The sequence below is a fragment of the Heterocephalus glaber genome, unplaced genomic scaffold (assembly GCF_053883595.1).
Source record: "Heterocephalus glaber isolate CG9 unplaced genomic scaffold, H.glaber_assembly_v1.0 deba00001644, whole genome shotgun sequence".
In the NCBI taxonomy this organism is placed as follows: domain Eukaryota; kingdom Metazoa; phylum Chordata; class Mammalia; order Rodentia; family Bathyergidae; genus Heterocephalus; species Heterocephalus glaber.
This window is the reverse complement of record NW_028258397.1, coordinates 199454-219430: the sequence shown is the minus strand read 5'-3', so window position 1 is coordinate 219430 and position 19977 is coordinate 199454. Positions and strand designations below refer to the sequence as shown.

The 19977-nt window shown below is 51.3% G+C and overlaps 1 pseudogene across 1 annotated transcript; it reads left to right on the top strand.

Moving 5' to 3' along the window:
- Nucleotides 1–36: 36 nt before the first annotated feature.
- LOC147822385 (coatomer subunit gamma-1-like) lies at nucleotides 37–19752 on the top strand (annotated as a pseudogene). Its single transcript, XR_015445731.1, has 16 exons — nucleotides 37–221; nucleotides 331–464; nucleotides 3550–3617; nucleotides 3743–3931; nucleotides 4920–5015; nucleotides 6864–7107; nucleotides 8127–8202; nucleotides 9418–9521; nucleotides 9957–10082; nucleotides 10254–10322; nucleotides 12258–12399; nucleotides 12625–12796; nucleotides 13258–13355; nucleotides 15766–15904; nucleotides 16118–16216; nucleotides 19287–19752. The product of XR_015445731.1 is annotated as a coatomer subunit gamma-1-like (transcript).
- Nucleotides 19753–19977: the final 225 nt, after the last annotated feature.

Below are 19977 nucleotides of genomic sequence, written 5' to 3'. Positions count from 1 at the left end.
AGTCTGAAGCCCAGAGACATACAGTGACTTACTTGTATGTACCCGCTGTTGCTGTCCCCTAAGTACCATGCGCTGGGGCTCCTGTACCATGTGCGGAAGAACGACCACCTGGCTGTCAATAAGATGATCAGCAAGTTCACCAGGCACGGCCTGAAGTCACCCTTTGCCTACTGCATGATGATCCGCATGGCCAGCAAGCAGCTAGAAGAGGAGGACGGCAGGTGAGCAGTCCACCTCCTGCTGCTGGAGCCGGGCTTGGTCCTGTCATGCGGAGCTGTCCTCAGCTTCTCCTTGCCGCCCCCGCCCCCCCCCCCACAACTTCTCTTACAGTCGAGACAGCCCGCTGTTCGACTTCATCGAGAGCTGCCTTCGGAACAAGCACGAGATGGTGGTGTATGAAGCCGCCTCGGCCATCATCAACCTGCCGGGCTGCAGTGCCAAAGAGCTGGCCCCGGCCGTGTCAGGTCTGGGAGAACATTCTGGCCATCACTCGGGAGCAGCCCTGGGCCAGAGGCCAGAGATGGGGGAGAGAGGAGATGCCTTTAGTAGGCTGCTGGCTGCGGGGCGTTAAGCCAGAACCTGGGCTGGGGATTTAGCTCAGTGGTTCCGGCGCCTGCCTTGCAAGCACAAGGTCCTGAGTTCGATCACTGGTACCAAAAAAAAGCCAGAACCTGTTCGGCACCTGCTCTTGGCCGGAGAATGTGTGGGGACCTATCCCCGGTGTTACTTTTGGAAGTGGGCTCTATTTATTTTTGGGGGGTGGGTACCCAGGAACAAACTTGGGTCCTTGAGCTTGCAAGGCAGGCGGCAGAACCACTGAGCTGAATCCCCAGCCCAGGAAGTGGGCTATTTTCAGGTCCATTTTATACCAAATTGCTGAGGTGAGCCAAGCATGTTGGCACACACCTGTAAGTGAAGCTCTGTGGGAGGCTGAGGCAGGAGGTCATAAGTTAGAGTCCAGCCTAGTCACCAAGTCTGCAAGACCTGTCTCAAAATAAAATAAACGAAAGGGGTTGGGGTTGTAACTCAGGGTGAAGGCACTGGGTTTCAATCCCTAGTACTTCAAGGGAAGAGGGCTCCTGGGAAAGCCAGGACTGGGCGGTCCTAGGTGAAGAGGGTAGCAGGCCAGCCATGGGTTCCAAGCCAACCCCGGAGCCAGACAGCTGGGTTAGAGTCCCGGCTCTGCCCATCACGGGGGCGACCTGGGTGGTCACCCATCTTCTCCAGTCTTCAGGGCCCCCTCACTCTGCAGCGCATGTGACAGTCATGCCTGGCATGCAGGGTCGTCGAGGTCGGCACAGATGGTGTAGCATGGTGTCCAGCTCCAAGGCAGACACAGCAGACTTGAGTGTTTGTGGCTGCTCACAGAGAGCGGGAAACATGCAAGAGGCATTCAGGCTGGTGTGGACAGCAGGTGAGCTGAGAGGGTGGAGAAGCCCCCTTGAGGGGCTGGGCCTGGATTCTGCGGGCAAGAGAGAGGGGAGACAGCTCGAGCCAGGACCCACAGGTGAGAGCAGAGATGCTGAGGTTGGAGAGTTAGATTTGCAGGTTTTAAGGCTTTTATATATTTATTTTGTTTTGAGGGATTTTTTGGAGACAGGGTCTCCCTATGTAGTTCAGGCTGGCTGGAACTCTCGCCAATCCTCCTGCCTCAGCCTCCCCAGTGCTGGGATTACAGGCGTGTGTCACCACACCCAGCTAGACCCCCATGTATTTCTAGTAATCCCCGCAGTGATGTTGTAAACCCAGTCAGGCCGAGAGATGGGATTCAGGTTTGGAGGGAGGTCTCCCTGCCCCCTTGTGAACAAGCACAGAAGGAACAGGTGAGTTCACCCACTGCTCTGTGTGCTCATCCATATCCCCTGTCTCCAGGGTAATGGAAACCATAAAGTAGAGCTTTCAAAATAAGGATGGTCCTATTTAAGTAAAGAAAAATTTAAAAAAATACGAGATAATGGAAGCCAAGTGATGAATAAAGGGATGAGGGAGCCCCTGAAGATGGCAACCCCAGGTTTTGGGGGTTTTTTTTGGTACCTGGGTTCGAACTCAGGTCCTTGCGCTTTCAAGACAGGTGCCGGAACCACTGAGCGAAATCCCTGGCCAATGGTAACCCCAGTTGCCATGTGGTTAAGTGAAAACTTTAGCTCTGAGCTTCTGGGAGCAGGGCAGAGAGGATTTGCTACCTGATGCAGCTCTCCTAGAGATGGAAAATAAACTGGTCTTTTGTTTATTTAGCCATACTGGGCATTGAACTCAGGGCCTTTGCATTGAGCTACCAGCCCTTTTCATTTTAAGACAAGGGCTTACTAAGTTGCCCAGGCTGGACTAGAACTTGTGGTCCTCCTGCCTCAACTTTCCAGAGCTGAGATTGTAGGTGTGTGCTACCACACCGAGGTTTATTTGTTTATTTTGCAGTGCTGGGAATCTTACTGAGAGGTACTCTTATCACTGAGCTGCCTCTAGTTTTATTTTTTTGTTGTTGATTTTTTGGTACCAGGGATCAAACTCGGGACCTTGCGCTTTGGAGGCAGGCAGCGGTTAATCTTTTTAATTTTGAGCAGGGTTTTCCTAAGTTGTCCAAGTCTAGGTGTTGTGGATGAGTGAGTTTGGACAATAGGGATGGGCCACACTCTGTGTCAGATTCAAGCTCATTTATTACAGCTGGCGGCCGAGGGGAGCTAGCACCCAGAAAGGTTCCTCGGCAATGGGAAGCAGTTTGATTTCTCCTTTTAAATCATGATTTCAGTTGGGGAGGGCGCAGGGGAGAGCAAGCAGAATCTTACAGAACCAGAACCGTGCCAGGTTAGTGGGGGGGTGCAAGGAAGTTTCACACATAGTAGGTGAGCTACGAAGCATCCTGAAAGTGTAGCAAGTTTACTGCCAAGCAGGATGTGGGGGTTTTGGGTGCTTTTTTTTCTTTTATGTGCAAGCACTTTGTTTAAGCGCAGCTACAAAATGGCATTGAGGCACAAGATGGAGCCGGGTTGTCTATCAGATAGTCCCAAACTTGCAATCTTCCTCGCTCAGGCTCCCAGGTAGCTGGGATTACAGGTGAATCACAGTGCCCAGCTATACTGGTGGCTTCAGAGAGGACTTTATTCCTCCATTCCCAGCACCATGGGGAAGCCCTGCTGCTTCCTTGTGGATACTGTGAGAGAGGTGTGAAGTTTGACTTCCTAGTGGCTAAGAGCCCAGGCTGCAGATATGGCCAGCCCTAGGTTCTAATCCTGCACTGCCACCAGCTGGCTGCCAACCTCAGGGCACTTTAGCTGCTTTACCCCTCCTGCTTCAGTCTCCTTCTCTGGAAGGAAGCATGGTAGTTGCTGCTGCCCACTCCAATGTGAGGAACCAGTGACACAGGGCTGGCAGCAGCTGCCCCTGGTGCCTGGCCTAGAGCTCGGTAGGCACAGCTGGCACCCGTCCCTGGGAGCCCGGGGCTGTGCTGGCAGCTCGGGCCATGCTGGGATCTGAGCTGAGCTCAGCTGTGGCTCAGAGTTGCCCTTGTTCCTGCTGTGCAGCTCCCGATATGTGTCCCCTGCGTCCCCATAGTGCTCCAGCTCTTCTGCAGCTCCCCCAAGGCTGCGCTCCGCTACGCTGCCGTCCGCACCCTCAATAAGGTAGGGGTACAGGTTCGGGCAGACCCAGTCCCTATGATTCTCGGGACACTGAGACCGGACTCAGCCCTGCACAGGGAGTGACAGATGGGTTCTACCCTCTTTGTCCCTGTCCTCCCCCCAACCAGGTGGCCATGAAGCACCCATCCGCCGTGACTGCCTGCAACCTGGACCTTGAGAACTTGGTCACAGACTCGAACCGCAGCATCGCCACACTGGCCATCACCACACTGCTCAAGACGGGCAGTGAGAGCAGCATTGACCGCCTGATGAAGCAGATCTCGTCCTTCATGTCGGAGATCTCGGATGAGTTCAAGGTGCTATGCCAGGCTGGGAGGGCTCCAGGCCTGCTGCCTCGTGCTGCCGGGGGACCTTCAGCAGGGATGTCACCCTGTAGGTCTTCAGCCCTGAGAATGTGCACAGCCCCACCTCCCGCCCTCTTCCACTCGGCCCTTCTGGGATAGTCGGGTTCACCGATTCATTCTTTAAGAATTTATTAACCACTGGCTGTTCACTGTAGAGTTTGAGGAGAAGGGAACACAGCAGTAAATAGGACAGGGACCTGCTCTCATAGAGCTTCCTTTTGGGGGGCATGTAATCCCAGAACCCAGGAGCCCAAGACAGGAGAATTGCCAAGTGTGAGGTCCACCTGGGGTACATAGTGAGTTGGAGACCAGCCTGGAGAACACAGCCAGACTGCTCATTGAAAAGTGCTGCTTTTCTCTCCAGTGGATAAGCATCAAGTAAACAAATGAGCGAGCTCGAGCTTGGCCTGGTAGCACACACCTGCAACCCTAGCACTCGGGATACAGAAGCAGGAGGATCACCACAGATTCAAGGCCAACTTGGACTATGCAGCGAGACCCTGACTCAGAAAACTAAAAAAGGACTGGGGATGTAGCTCAGTGGCACCGTGCCTGCTTGGCAAGTGCAAGGTCCTGAGTTTGATTCCCAGTACCCCCCCCAAAAATTTTTTTTTAAAGCCGAACGAGTGAGCTAGATGATTTCAGGCAAGGGGCATGCCACAGAGAACCTAAACCTGCAGTCACTAAAGGTTGCTGGTGAGGAGAGCAGGGCTGGGGAGCCTGGATTCTCTTCTGGGGAGACCAGGTCTGCTGTGGGTACCCCTTTGTGAGCCACCTATTTGGTGGCTGGGGATCACAGGCTCCCCAGCATGCCAGTGTAGTCCTGTCTCTCTGCCCTAGTGTCACGCCCAGAACTGGGCCCTGCCAACAGGGAGGTACTTCCTTGGCACTCAGGAAGTGACTCACAAGGCTACTCTCACACTGGTCTTGTCTGATCCAGGTGGTGGTTGTCCAGGCCATCAGTGCCCTGTGTCAGAAGTATCCTCGCAAACACGCCATCCTCATGAACTTCCTGTTCACCATGCTTCGGGAAGAGGTAAGGCTGGGGCTGTTGGGGACCTGCCAGGTGTCCTGCAAGGGCAGGAAGTGAGCTAGCTGCTGGCTGCGTGCTCCATGTGGAGTGAGAGCTCCTCTTTGTGGGTGTGCCTGGCTCACCCCATTAACCAGCTGTTTACCTGGTGCCTGTGGCCCTTTAAACACCCATGCATACATGATGTAAGCATAGTCACAGTAATGACACAGTGACTCACCAGCCTGCCATTGCTCAGGTGCCCGGAGGTGATGCTTGTTGCTGAGATGATAAAACGCATGTTCTCTACTGGTGGAGTTGAGCAAAGAAATATTTGGGCTGTTCTAGGAGCTCCCGGGGTGGTGTCTTATGAAACTGGCTTTAATAATGTGACATGGGTGCTGTGTTAGTTCCTCACATGGATTAGTGATTGCACTTGTTAATGTCTCAGCAAGACCCATTCATTTCCCAGGAGCAGAAGCAAATTTTCACAGGCTAGATTTGGCCTCCAGCTAAGTGGTTCCCCTGCCCTGCCCCAGAGGGGTCAAGGATCCAGCACTAGAGGAGCCATTGCCCTGGGTGTCTGGGGTGTCCAGGGGCACCAGGAGAGAGGGGACCACTGACACTTCCTAAGCCCTCAGCTCCTGGCCTGGCTCTTCAGAGACAGTAGGCAGTGTGCGGTCCTGTGACCCTCCACCCCTGTTTGTTCCTGAGTTTTAAGTATGGCTACTAATTCAAAATGTTTAAAACTGTACACTCTGTGAGGTGGAGGGTGTTGCTCAGTTCTGAACACATTAGATGGCTTTAGCACAGGTGTCATCTACAGCAGAGCTTCTGGAGACCAATAACATGGCCTAGCTGTGAGACTTCCCAAATGCATGTTTTTCTAAAGTCACTTAAGACCAAGCGAGCTGAGCGTGGTGGGCACACCTGTAATCCCAGCACTTGGGAGGCTGAGGCAGAAGGATCACTGCAAGTTCGAGGCTAGCCTGAACTACCTAGCAAGACCCTGTCTCAAAAAAAAAGATCAAGTAAAGCCAGGGAATTTATTTAGTTTTCCTTGGTAACGGTCTGCTGACATCAGATTCAGGAGGGATTTCCTCTTAGGATGGTGCTGTCAAGCCAGGACCACCACCCGAAGTAGTTCCTATTGCTAAGTTACATGCTTCGCACCTCTGGCCTCTTAACTTTCCCCCTCTCATTAACATCTACTGTGCACAACCCTCGCCACCATCCATCTCGTGATAGTGACAATTTCAGCTGCAGCTCTGTCCTTGTTAACAACTAGCTGTGCGTTCCCCTCCTCCCAGGCCCCGGGGTTGTCGTTCCATTTTCTGTCCCTGACAGAAAGTGGCATTGGACAGGACTGGTCTCTTTCTGCCTGTTTTAGTTCACATAGCACCATGTCCTCCAGGTTTATCCAGGTTTCAGCCCGTGTCAGAATGCCCTTCCTTCTTAAGGCCTGGTGGGTATAGACCACAGGTCTGGATCTTTTCAACCCTGGGTGGGCACTCAGGACACTTTCACCTTCTGGTTGTTCGGCTCTGCTCTCAGCTCAGCAGGGTGCACAGCTGGAAGTAGAATTGCCAGGTCAGTGATGATTCTGTGTCTGATATTTTGGGGACCTGCTGTGCCATTGTCTGCAGCAGCTATCCCACCCATTCTGTCTGGGTCTCATCTCAGTCAGGAGGAAAAGTGGGCTGTGAAATGTTCCCATTAAACTCTTCCTGTTAGCAGCAGAAGAGCCCAGTCCGAAGCTAGGCCAGAGGCCGAGGCCCAGCGAGCCAGTGCCTCAAGGCTCCAGTGTGGCCTGGTGTTCCTGGTCCCAGGTCTGGCCGGGCTCTGGCTTCAGGCTCAGCTCTGTCCTTCCCACAGGGTGGCTTTGAGTACAAGCGTGCCATTGTGGACTGCATCATCAGCATCATTGAGGAGAACTCAGAGAGCAAAGAGACAGGGTTGTCACACCTGTGCGAGTTCATTGAGGACTGTGAGTTCACAGTGCTGGCCACGCGCATCCTGCATCTGCTGGGCCAGGAGGGGCCCAAGACCAACAACCCCTCCAAGTACATCCGCTTCATCTATAACCGTGTGGTGCTGGAGCACGAGGAGGTCCGGGCAGGTGCGTCTGGGTGCGGGCAGATGGGGCTCCCGGATCCTTCTCCACTCAAAGGAGTGGCCCTGCAGAGGGACCTGCATGGTGCATGTCCTCGCATCACAAGCTGATTTCACATCATTGTGGAAAGGAGTTTAGATGTCATCTAGTTAAATGGTAGGGATGTAACCTCTGTGATTTGTTGACTCTTTTCCTCTTTTTTTAGAAGTATCTTTTTATTCTTTTTTCTTTTTCTTTTTTTTTTTTTTGGTACTATGGATTGAACTCAGGACCTTGTGCTTATGAGGCAGTTGGCGGAACCACTGAGCTAAATCCCCGGCACTCTTTTTATTCTTTTAGGCAGGATCTTGCTATGTAGCCCAGGCTGGGTGCAAAGTTGGGATTGCCTGCCTCAACCTACCAAGTGCACTGCCATGCCCTGCTTGACTTTTTTTTTTGATACCAGGAATTGAACTCAGGGCCTCACGCTTGCCAGGCAGGCACTGCATCACTGAGCCATAGCCCTGGCTCTTTTGTTTTTTGAGCCTGAGTCTCACTGTATAGTTCAGGCTGGGCTTGAAATCACTATGTAGACCAGGTTGGCCTTGAACTCACAGCAGCCCTCCTGCCTCAGCCTCTCAAGTGCTGGGATTACAGGCATGTACCGCCATGCTGTTTGCAACCATCCTTTACTTAACCTTAATTTTGTTTATATTTTATTTTCCTTTTATGCCATCCCATTAGGCAGCTTTCCTTTTAGCAGCTGATACTCACTAAGTACTGGTCATTTCCTGGTTTGTATGGACCTAAGGCTTGATTGCGAATGGGGGCTGTTTGGAAACTGAGAAGCCTGACATCATAGGCCGCTTCCATGGCCTTGTCGCAGTTGGTGTGAAAATGGTTCCTGGGACCCTAGGTTGGGAGCCACCGGCAGTGCTGGCTCCCTGCCCCTCGCAGTAGATGTGGTGTGTGGGGTCAAGTGGTTCCAAGGCTAGTGTGGTGTGGCGCCACAGGGAGCTCCTAAACCACCTTTGCTTTCTGTGCAGGTGCCGTGAGTGCTCTGGCCAAGTTCGGAGCCCAGAACGAAGAGATGCTGCCCAGCATCCTGGTGCTGCTGAAGAGGTGAGTCTGGGCCCACCCTGGGACAGTGTTGGCTTGCGCAGGCAGCTTTCCTTTATCTTTTAACGAAGGGGGGGAGAAAATGAGAGCTGTTGATGATATGAAAAAATAAAATAGAAAAGCAATGCGTGAATCCCATCACCCACAAGTGACTATTTGTGGTTTGTTGTTTTTTTGGTACCGGGGATTGAACTCAGGTCCTTGCGCTTGTGAGGCAGGCGGCGGAACCACTGAGCTAAATCCCTGGCCCTCACAAGTGACTATTTGTAACTGGAGTGTTCCATTTTTAAAAATAGCTTTATTAGCGGGCACGGTGGCACACACCTGTAATCCCAGCACTCCAGAGGCTGAGACAGGATGATTGCCATGAGTTCCAAGGCCAGCCTGGGCTAACTTAGCAAGATCCCAAAAGAATAAATAAAAATTTAAAATAAATAAATTTAAAGCATTTCTTTCACCCCAAAAAGAAACTTTCCATTTTATAGCCACTCTTTCCCCTCCAGTCTCTCCTGTCTGCCTTTTATCCATATTTTTAAAGTGAATTACTTTTGTAGCATGCTCCAGTACTTTAGTCCTATTTTCTTTTTCCTCCCTTTCTTTCTTCCCTCCTTCCTTTTTTTTTTTTTTTTTTTTTTCTTGGTACTGAGGATTGAACCAGGGCCTTGCATATACTGGGCAGGCACTCTACCACTTAGGTTCCTCCCACCCCTTTTTATTTCTTATTTTGACAAGGCCTTGTTATATTGCCCAGGCTGGCCTCAAACAATCCTCCTGTCTCGGGCTCCAAAGTAGCTGGAACTACAGGCACATGACACCATGCCCAGCTATTCTTTTCTGTTACCAAATGTTTCACTCTGTAGATAAATTACATTTGGGTTATTTCTGTTGTGGGGCTGTTATCAGCAACACTGCTGTGAATGTTCATATCCAAGTTTTCACATTGCACATGGGTTGTCCTGTCTCTTGGGGAAGTGCTTGCTGACATAGGCTGTTGGAGATAGAAGTGCCACCCTCACTGGGGATGGAACCCAAGGCTTTGCACCTCCGTTGAGCCACACCCCTGGCTCCTGTGTGTGTTGACGCGCAGGTTCAAGTGTTGCTAGGTCCCCCCCAGTTTCAGGAGACCTACTCCCCCCACTGCCCCTGGTGACACCCTGCAGGATCCTTCCTGCTGTCCCTGCCAGGCCCCGTCAGGAGCACCTTGTGTCCTGGCTGCAGGTGTGTGATGGACGATGACAATGAAGTGAGGGACCGAGCCACCTTCTACCTGAATGTCCTGGAGCAGAAGCAGAAGGCGCTCAATGCCGGCTACATCCTAAACGGTGAGTCTGGTGGCATCTATGACCCTCTGCTCCTTGGGCAGAGGAATCTGAGACACGGCTGAACTTGTCTGGCAGCCACATGGCATTGCCATGACCTTGGGGGACACAAGGTCATCAGAGTGGAAACAGCCTAGTAAGTGGGAACACTTGTCATTAATAAAAACTTGTGGGGCCAGGGATTTAGCTCAGTGGTGTGCTGTGCCTGCCTTGGAAGCCCAAGGTCCTGAGTTCGATCCCCGGTACCAAAACCAAAAACCAATAAAAACTTGTGTCTTCACACCAGTTTACCTTTGATAAGTCACTTGGTATCTGTGTTTATTTGCTGAGCAGAGGTTGAAAGTGTTAATCAGTTTGCTCCTGTTCAGACCACTCCCCTCCTCCAGTCCTCTCGCCTTCTGTTGTACTGTCAGGTGACCTCTCTCCGCTGGCCTCTAGGTCTGACCGTGTCCATCCCTGGGCTGGAGAGAGCTCTGCAGCAGTACACCCTTGAGCCATCGGAGAAACCCTTTGACCTCAAGTCTGTGCCCCTGGCCACCACACCCATGGCTGAGCAGAGACCAGGTGAGGGTGGGCTAGATGGTTGCCTTGGCTGCCAATCCTGGAACTTCGCCAGGGTGGGCAGGGTCATCACTTTCAGGAGTTGGAATTTATACTGTGGGTAACACCAGCGGGCCAGCACCCCTGCCTCCTGTGCCCGGAGTTGTTGGTCACCCTGTGTGTCTACTCCTGCAGAAAGCACCCCCATCACAGCCACCAAACAGCCTGAGAAAGTGTCAGCCACCCGGCAGGAGATCTTCCAGGGTGAGTAAGAGTGCCCCAAACCAACCACTGGGGTCAGTATGGGGTCCGCTACCCTCCAAGGCCTAAAATACTGATCCCATGGGCCAGGTAGGGTCTCCTCGGGGATTAAAAGTGAGCACTTTAAGGTAGACATGGTGCCAGACACCTGTCTTCCAGAATTCAAGAGGCTGATGCAGGAGGATTGCCACAAGGTTGAGGCCAGCCTGAGCTTTTTTCATTTCTTTCTGTTTTTGTGAGCCTTGAGCTATATAGTGAGATGCTGTTTCAAAAAAAAAAAAACCCAGGGCCAGGGATTTAGCTCAGTGGTTTTGCCTCCTGCTGCACAAGGGCAAGGACCCAAGTTCGATCTCTAGTACCGAAAGAAAAAAAAAAAAACAACTTTAGAGACCAGGGGTGTAGCTCAGTACTAGAACACTTGTCTAGCATGCGCAGGGCCCTGGGTTCAATTCCCAGTACCACAACTGAGAACAAGAGTAAGAACTTGATGGGGTCTCTGGTTTGTCAGCACCTTTGGTGTGCCAGGAGGTTGTGAGGTCCAGCTGGTGTCTAGCTCCAGCAGAGAGTGGTTGGCACAGGTAGAAGATGGAACATGCTGGAATTAAGGTACAGGGGAAAGTGGCTTGGAGCTGCTTCTGGAGCCTACCCCACCGGGACTCGGAGACTGTGGCACATTTTAGATTCCCTGTGTTCAGTCCACACGTCCATCCTCCCCTCTGGGCCTCAAATGTGCGGGGCAAGTACCCTCACTGAGCTCTAGTGCCTGTCAAGGCTCCTATCGTGAGAGGAGAGACCATATTGAGGTGCTGAGCTCTTGTTGCACTTCATTGCTCCATCCTGGGCTTGGCTGCACCTCCTTCCGGAAGCCTTTCCTGCTCTCTCTAGCGCCTTACTTCCATCTACTCTGATCCTCTGTGAGCTGAATAGTTCTCCCTGCCATCTGGCTGTGTTGTGCATCTGTCATAGCAGTGGCCCGCCTTCTTCTTGGTGCCACCAATCACCCACAAACCCCCCTTTCTCCATCCCGTTCCAGAGCTGTGTCTCCCGTTAACACATTCCCTTCCACACCCAGACAGCGGCCTGAGATGAATGGGGTGCTTGGTGTCCCGCTGCTGCTCCAACACAGGACCACAAGCCTTGCAGCTTAACATGGGTGGCCCGTGGCCATAGAGCAGGGGAAAGCACAGCTGGCATTGTAGGCTTGCATGTGTGTGTGTGTGTGTGTGTGTGTGTGTTTTGATCCAAGGTCACATTAAGTAGTCCAGGCTGGCCTTGAACTCACAGTGATCCTCCTGCCTCAGCCTCCTGAGGGCTGGGATTCCAGGCACAAGTGACCATACCCAGGGCTGTTTGTCTTAATTGGACAGTGTTAAGGGCTGACTTGTTCTTTGCTGATTGTGTAGCTATAGCAGTGTGCACTTCATCTTCCTAGTCTTTTCCTGGTCCCTACTTTTCTTTTCAAGAATCCTTGCTGTGTCTCTAAAGGCAAAGGAGCCTCCAGCTGGGGTCAGGCCTAGGACAGTTCTCCCTCCTGGCTTTGCTTCTAAAGTCTTCCAAGGACAGGGGAGGAGAGGTCCCTGTGGGGTACAATTTGAGCAAGTGAGCAAGATGCAGACTGTTCAGGAAATAGCAAGTAGCCAGTGCTGTAGACACCATGTGTGTTTTGGGTAGGTGGGAGACCTTGAGAATTGGCCGTGGCCCCTGAATAGAAACCATCATACCTAGATGTGGTGGTGTGCACCTGGAATCCCAGCACCCTGCCAAGGCAGGAGGATTGCAAGTTCAACTTGTGGGATCTGTTTTAAAATTAAAAAGGACTGGGAATGTAACTCAGTGCAAAGGCCCTGGCTTCATTCTCCTGTACATGTGGGAAAAAAAAGTATTCTTAAATTGGCCTGGGGGTAGAAAAGCTAAGCGCATGTGGCTTGTGGGTTTCAGAGCAGTTGGCAGCAGTGCCAGAGTTCCAAGGGCTGGGCCCCTCTTCAAGTCCTCTCCTGAGCCTGTGGCCCTCACTGAGTTGGAGACGGAGTACGTCGTCCACTGCACGAAACACGTCTTCACCGAGCACATGGTGTTCCAGGTAAGCGGGGCAGGCTGACTGCTGGGGTGCCAGGTCTGGGATTCCGTAGGATCCTGGCACTCCTGCATGGAGTTGACAGCAGGGTTTGTCACTAGCAAGAACGTCCCCCAAACCTCCTGACCAAGGACCTCGCTGGGGACACAGGGAGGGACACCGGGAGCCGGGGGCAGCTCCAGGATGAGGAGAGGTGGGAGCAGGGTCTCAGCTCCCCTGTCTCCCGTCCAGTTTGATTGCACGAACACCCTCAACGACCGGATGCTGGAGAATGTCACCGTCTACATGGAGCCCACCGAGGCCTACGAGGTGCTCTGCTATGTGCCTGCCCGCAGCCTGCCTTACAACCAGCCTGGCACCTGCTACACACTGGTGGCACTGCCCAAGGAAGACCCCACAGCTGGTGAGCCCCTCAGATGCCACACAGCCTCCTGGGAGCCATGGGAAGAGGTTGGGACAGAGCACTGTGTCCTAGGTGGTCTCGCTCCACCCCCAGAGCAAAGTGCCGCTGTCCCTTTCCGACGGAGGAAGCCAAGGCCCCTGCTAAATATCTGGCCCGAGTTCAGAACCCAGGCCTGCCCAGTGCTCTCATTGTACCATGAGGTCTGAGTCAGTCACAGCACATACACAGTCCCATTCCACACACCCCAGTGAGCCTGCCAGCTTCTTGCTGGTGGCCCTGGCTGTGACACGGCCGTTGCCGTTGTTTGGCATCTCTTCTCTTGTCCTTCCTTGCCCTGTAAGTGGCGGCCCCTGGCCAGCCCGCTGGGGTCCAGTGGCGTGTTGCTGCTACTGCCGGTGGAGCAGAGGCCTGGAGGGCAGGCTGGGGACACCCTAACCAGCAGCCAGCCTCTCTTCCCACAGTGGGCTGCACATTCAGCTGCATGATGAAGTTCACTGTCAAGGACTGCGACCCCACCACCGGGGAGATGGACGAAGAAGGCTATGAGGACGAGTATGTGGTAAGAAGTGGTGTCAGGGGCCACAGAGCAGCTTCCTCCAGCAGCTGCTCACCAGACCAAGTTCTCTTCTTGCTGGTTTTGGCTTCACAGCTCTAGTTAGCCAGGCGTAGTGGTGCATGCCTGTAATCCCCACAGTGTGGGAGGCTAAAGCTGGAAGATTTCAAATTCAAGCCCAGCGTGGGCAACTTGGGGACCTAGCAGAGCTCTGTCTCAAATCAAAAGGGCAGGGGACATAGCTCAGTGGGAAGGCTCTGGGTTCAACTCCCAGTTCTGAAGGAAAAAGGAAATAAAAAGATTTCTTTTTTAAACTTGTAAAAATGCATACTCATCTGTAAAAGAAATTTGGCAAATTAAGAGCAAAGTATTAAGAAATGGAAACATAGGCCATAGTCCTTAGGCGTCCTTTTAAAGGGGGAAGTTCCATAACTGAGGTTCTGTACTTTATAGATCCTGCGATTTTCACTTAAAACTGTGGTATATTTTTGTACCATTACAAGATACCTCAGAAACACTTCTGATTTGTCTGTTTAGTGCTGGGGATAGAACACAGGCTGAGCCACACCCCCAGCCCTCGGATTTTAATGGCTAAAACACCCAGGCCAGGGATATAGCTCAGTGGCACCATGCTTGCCTCGAAAGCCCAAGGTCCCAGGATGGATCACTGGTACCAAAAAAAAACACCAAACCACCCTATCATACACACAGATCATAACTCACTTAACCTTTTGTTCTTAATGTTGGACATTTGGGCTTCTCAATCTTCACTGCCTTTTACAAAGCTGCATTAAACATGTAGGGTATACATTTTCATCTGCATTTCAGTTTTGTTTTGTTTTGTTTTGTTTTTTGATATAGGCCCTCGCTATGTAGTTCAGGCTTCCCTTGCACTCACTAGGTAGCCCAGGCTGACCTCGAACTCCTGGAGATCCTTCTGCCTCAGCGTCCCATCACATTATTTCTTTAGGATAGATTCCTGTTGGGTCAGAGGGTGAGCATGACTTCAGGACTTCAATTCCTATTGTCACGCTACTTTCTAGGTAAATTGGACCCATCTGTTTGGCGGGCAATTGTTGCGTATCCTGAAAAGCCCTTCCCATGCCTGTTCTCCGAGCTTGCAGGGTCCCTGGTGCGGGGTCCCTCTGGAGTGTGAGCAGGGGCCTGGCCCAGTGCCACTGCAGTGCAGATCATGGTGTTTAGAGACAGGGACCAGCAAGCCTCCTCCTCAAGGGACAGCCACTGTGGAGCACAGCTGACTTTCACCCCATGTCACCCTGGGGCCATAGTTGAGGGTGCCACACGCAAGCCCACGTGGCCCTCAGACTCCGCTCCTTGAGAGCTGGGCCTGGCTTCCTTCTGCTGCGGGAGCTGGGCCTTGCTTATGTCCACCCCAGATTCCACCTTCAGGGCTCCCTGAGGGTCTGTGTGACAGGACCTTCAGTAGCTGCAGTCAGTCCATGGTGGTGGCGGGGTGGCCACTGTCAAGTTCCTAGTGGAGGCCAGGGATTTAGTTCAGTGGTTCCGATGCCTGCCTCGAAAGCACAAGGTCCTGAGTTCGATCCCTGGTACGAAAAAAAATTCAAAAAACAGTTCCCAGTGGAGATGTAGCCAGGGGTGCCAGTATGTCAGGCCCAGAGATCACAGTTGAGAGCAGAGGGAGAACCTGCTGAAACAGAAATGGCCACTGCTGGGCCTGGTGGTATACACCTGTCATCCCAGCACTGTAGAGGCTGAGGCAGGAGGAGCGCCATGCATTCCAGGCCAGCCTGAGCTACATAGTTCAAGGCCAGTCTGGACTATATACAAGACCTTGTCTCAAAAAACCAAGAAAAAAAAATCGCTGCTGCTCTGGAACCTTATGTGGTCCCCCCGGAGAGACAGGCACAGGAGGCAGACCTGAGTATCCTGTGTCTCACAGCTAACAACTCTAGGACGAGCAGGACACTGGTAGATTGACACTAGGGGTGAGAGAGTTTCGTGTTGAAGGAGCACCACTTGGCTCTGAGGGCCACTGCCCTGGCACACTGCTCTGTCCCCGGAGCCTGCCATGCCTCAGTGCCAGGCACACACACCTGGGCACAGGTGGAGAGTTGAGGACAGTGCCCAGGGGTGTGAGGTGCACACAGAGAACTCCATCCCCTGGAAATAGTGTCTGACTCGAAGGAGTGAAGGGAGGGGAAGGGGAAAGGAAAAACTATGAGAAAAGAAAAAAAAATGGAAATGAAATCTATGTAAATAGGGAAGGGTGGAGGGGGTGAAGAGCGCACAGGTAATGGGGAAAAAAAATAAGCAAGATACATCATGTACAGGTACAAACACCCAATGATAAATGTAAATGAATTGTATACCTAAAATGTACCAATAAAAGAACTAAAGAAAAAAGAAATAGTGTCTGACTCCACCTTCTTCCCAGCTGGAGGACCTGGAGGTCAATGTGGCTGATCACATCCAGAAGGTCATGAAAGTGAACTTTGAAGCTGCCTGGGATGAGGTGGGGGACGAGTTTGAAAAGGAGGAGACATTCACGCTATCCACCATCAAGACGCTGGAAGGTAAGGGCCCAGCTGCTGTCTCCACCACCTGCCTTCCAGACCCTCGGGCTGCTGACGGCCTCCTCTCCTTCCTGCCTGAGCAGGGCCACTTCCCTGAGCCTTCAGTGCCCGGGTACAAGATTTAGGACTGAGAGGCCCACACAGGCCCTGGGTTTGGTCTCCAGTGCCACAAAAACAAGCTACTTGGCTGAACTCTGCTGTTTTGTCCAACAGAGGCTGTGGGCAACATTGTGAAGTTCTTGGGAATGCATGCGTGTGAGAGGTCAGACAAAGTGCCAGAAAACAAGAACACACACACACTGCTCCTGGCAGGTGAGCAGCACTTCCAGGGGGAGGGCTGGGGACCCCACTGGGGACACGAGGAGTCAGGGTCCACTGCTTCTAAATCTTGCACACTTGTAATCCTAGACTTGGAGGCCAAGACAGGAGGATTGCAAGTTCAAGTCCCACCTGGGCAACTTAGACCTTGTTTCAAAATATGGGCTGGGGAGGTGACTCAGTGCAGAGACCCTGGGTTCAAAATCCAGTACCACAAAAGGCCTGGGGATTTAGCTCAGTGGCACCACGCCTGCCTTGTAAGTGCAAGGTTCTGAGTTTGATCCCTGGTACAGAAAAAAAAAAAAAAAATCCAGTACCATAAAAAAGGGGGAAAAAATTCACAAAGTATAAAAAGAGACCTGTGACAAGATGTCCCCCTTCCCTACCTTTGTTGCCACCCATCTAGCAGGTGACACTGTTATAAACTGCCTGTGTATCATCTGGTCATTTTATGGCTATAAAAATACAGGAAGCTGTAATCTCAGCTACTTGGGAGGCTGAGGCAGGCGGACTGAAAGTGTCTGCCCAGCCCGGGCAAATTATCAAGACCATGTCTCAAAATAAAAAGAGCTGGGACCGGGGCTTTAGCTCAGTGGTTCCACTGCCTGTCTTGCAAGCACAAGGTCCCAAGTTCGATCCCTTGTACCAATAAATAAATAAATAGATAGATAGATAGATAGATAGATAGATAGAGCTGTGGGTTAGCTCAGTAATAGAGTGACTGCCTCATGTGTGAGGCCTAGGTTCCATCCCCATAACTGCAAAAAGAAGTTAATAGGAATACATTTCCATTGTGAAATTCAGATGTATAAATGGTATACAATGTTCTGCACTTGACTTTTTCACTTTATAGTGTGCCTGGGGACGATCCTTGTCAATATGTAGAGCTTTCTTATTCTTTCACCTCTTAATTATGGTTAAATATATATAACAAGCTAGGCATGGTGGTGCATGCCTGCAATCCCATCCTTCTGGGAAGGTGAGGCAAGAGGATCATACTTTTTGTTTTTTTGGTACCAGGGATCGAATTTGGGTCCTTGCGCTTGCGAGGCAGGTGGCGGAACAACTGAGCTACATCTCCGGCCGTCAAAATTTAAAAATACACATAAAGGGCTGGGGATATAGTTCAGTGAAAAGGTTCAATAACCAGTACCACAAAAAGGAAAAAAGAAAAAATGTAAATTTTTTTGGAGGGTGTTACTGGGGATTGAGCCCAGGGCCCTTGCACTGAGCTATATCCCTAGCCCTTTATGTATATTTTATTTTTTGTTTTGGTTTGGTTTTTTTGGTACTGGCCATTGAACTCGGGACCTTGGGCTTTCAAGGCAGGCAGTGGAACCACTGAGCTAAATCCCTGGCTCCCTTTATATATATTTTAAAACAGGGTCTCACTAAGTTGCTAAGTTGTCCAGGCTGGACTTGAACTTGTAATCCACCTGCCTCAGCCTCCCAGACTGCTGCGATTACAGGCGTGTGCCACCACACCTGGCTAAAAAAATTTACTATTTTTAAGTGTACAATTTAGTGCATTAGGTACTTTCACACTGTTGTGTTACCATCACCAGGATCCATCTCCAGAACTTTTTCATTATCCCAAACTGCATGAATCCCTAATCCCTTTTTATGACAGCCCAGTAACCCATTGTATAGATGTACTGTATCTCATGGAATTGCCCCCTAGTGATGGACATTTAGTTGTTACCAATTTTTTGTTATCGCCAATGATGCTACGACTAATCACTCACACTTATTTCATATGTGCACACTGAGAGTATCTGTGTTAAATTTCCCAGGACATGACTGGGTCAAAGTGATTGACATTTCTCCTTTTGATAAATAATTCCCAGTTGTCCTTAAGAATCATATGCCTTTCCTTCGACACTGGGGACAACAGAAGATAGCATCAAACTTTATGACTTTTGCCGGTATGGGTGAAAAATGTTATCTTCGTGTAGTTTTAATGTCCATTTCTTCTGTTTGGAATGAAGTTAGCCATCTTCCATTTGTATTTCTTGTTCAGTGGTATGCTTACTTTTCCTTGTCTAAGTGTCTATTGGCATGGTTCCTCTTTTTGTTTGTTTGGAGATAAGAGTCTCGCTGTGTAGCCCAGGCTGGCCTCAAAGTCATGGCAATCCTCCTGCCTCTGCTTCCCAAGTGCTGGGATTACAGGCATGTGCCACCACAGCCAATTCTGGTTGCTCTTTTTTTTTTTAATTAATTTTTTGGGGGGGACTGGAGATTGAACTCAGAACCTTGCACTTTCGAGTCAGGCGCCAGAACCACTGAGCTAAATCTCCAGCCCTGGTTGCTCTTTTCTAACAATAGGCATTTGGGGCCAGGGATTGAGCTTAGCGGTACAGCGGCTACTTAGCATGTGGGAGGCCCTGAGTTGGATCTCCAGCACCATCAATGGGCATTCAAGCATCTCCGCTGAGAAATCTTCAGATGTACACAAAGATGGAAGAGTGTAACGAACCCCAGAGTTCATCCCCCAGCCTCCACATTAGCAGCACCTGCACTCACCCGCCAGCATTTCACATGTGAATATTTCAGCATCTGCACTTCTCTTTGAGATAACGATGCTGTGTGAATAGTTATACGTATAACACTTAGTGTAAGGAAATGGGACTTTTTAAACTTTGGCTGAGTGTTTATATTCAGGGTTGGGCGGATGTCTGCTCACAGCTGACAGCCTCCACCCCCATCCTTTCTGGACACGTTGAAGCAGCTTGGTCCCCTGGGCCCTGCAGCCACCTGCTGTGCGGTTTGTCTTGGTGGGACTATCCCTGTGTGAGCGCCTCTGTCATATCAGGCACCAGCCTTAAACGTTCCATGAATTCATTTGAGCTAGGCAGGAGCTGAACAATGGTATCCTTATTCCCTCCACTCTGTGGTTGCAAATCCTGGGGCTCATTGAAGCCAAGTGGCTTGCGAAGGCCCAGCTTGGGGACCTTACCCCACTGCTCTCCAGTGCTGCCTTCATCAGCTGCTGCAAACGGCAGCCTCAGCCAGGCCTGCAGCCCTTCTGCCTCACACAGCCTTATCTCTCTCTCTTCCCTGCCAGGCGTGTTCCGGGGTGGTCATGACATCCTTGTGCGCTCGCGGCTGCTGCTTTTGGACACAGTGACAATGCAGGTGACAGCCCGAAGTTCAGAGGAGTTGCCAGTCGACATCATCTTGGGATCTGTGGGCTAAGAGGCCCCCACAGAGGCCCATCCTCCTCCCCAACACTATGCAGAAGTCTCGCCTTTCTTTAGCACGAGTCTGGTGGAAACCCCTTCCCCAGCTTCTGTATTCAGACACAGACGAATCATTATGGCTTTTGTTTTGAATTCTGTACCCTCATTCAGAACTGCTGGAAGGTAGCTTTTTAAAACAGGATTATTTTAGGTTTTCCTAGATCATGCTGTCTTGCCTGTGAGGGAAGAGACATCACAAATGAATAAAGTTCATACCTCTTCTTGAATTTATCCCCAAAGAAACATATCCCCTCCCTATATAATAAACAAGCATGTATTTATGGACTGACAGCTTCTTCTGCAGGCTCATCCTTGGGGCTCCACCTTCCCGCTCCTGTCCCCTCTACACCCACAGCCCTGCCCAGGACCCAGCCCCTCGGGTGCCTTCACGGCCGTCCTCTGTAAATGATAAATGAGGGTCCCAGTGGTCGGGGGCTAATGCCCGGGTTTCTGCCCCGTTAGTTGGGTCCAGTGAGTGGCAAGCCAGGAGTGGCCCAAATACACCGGAAGTGCCTG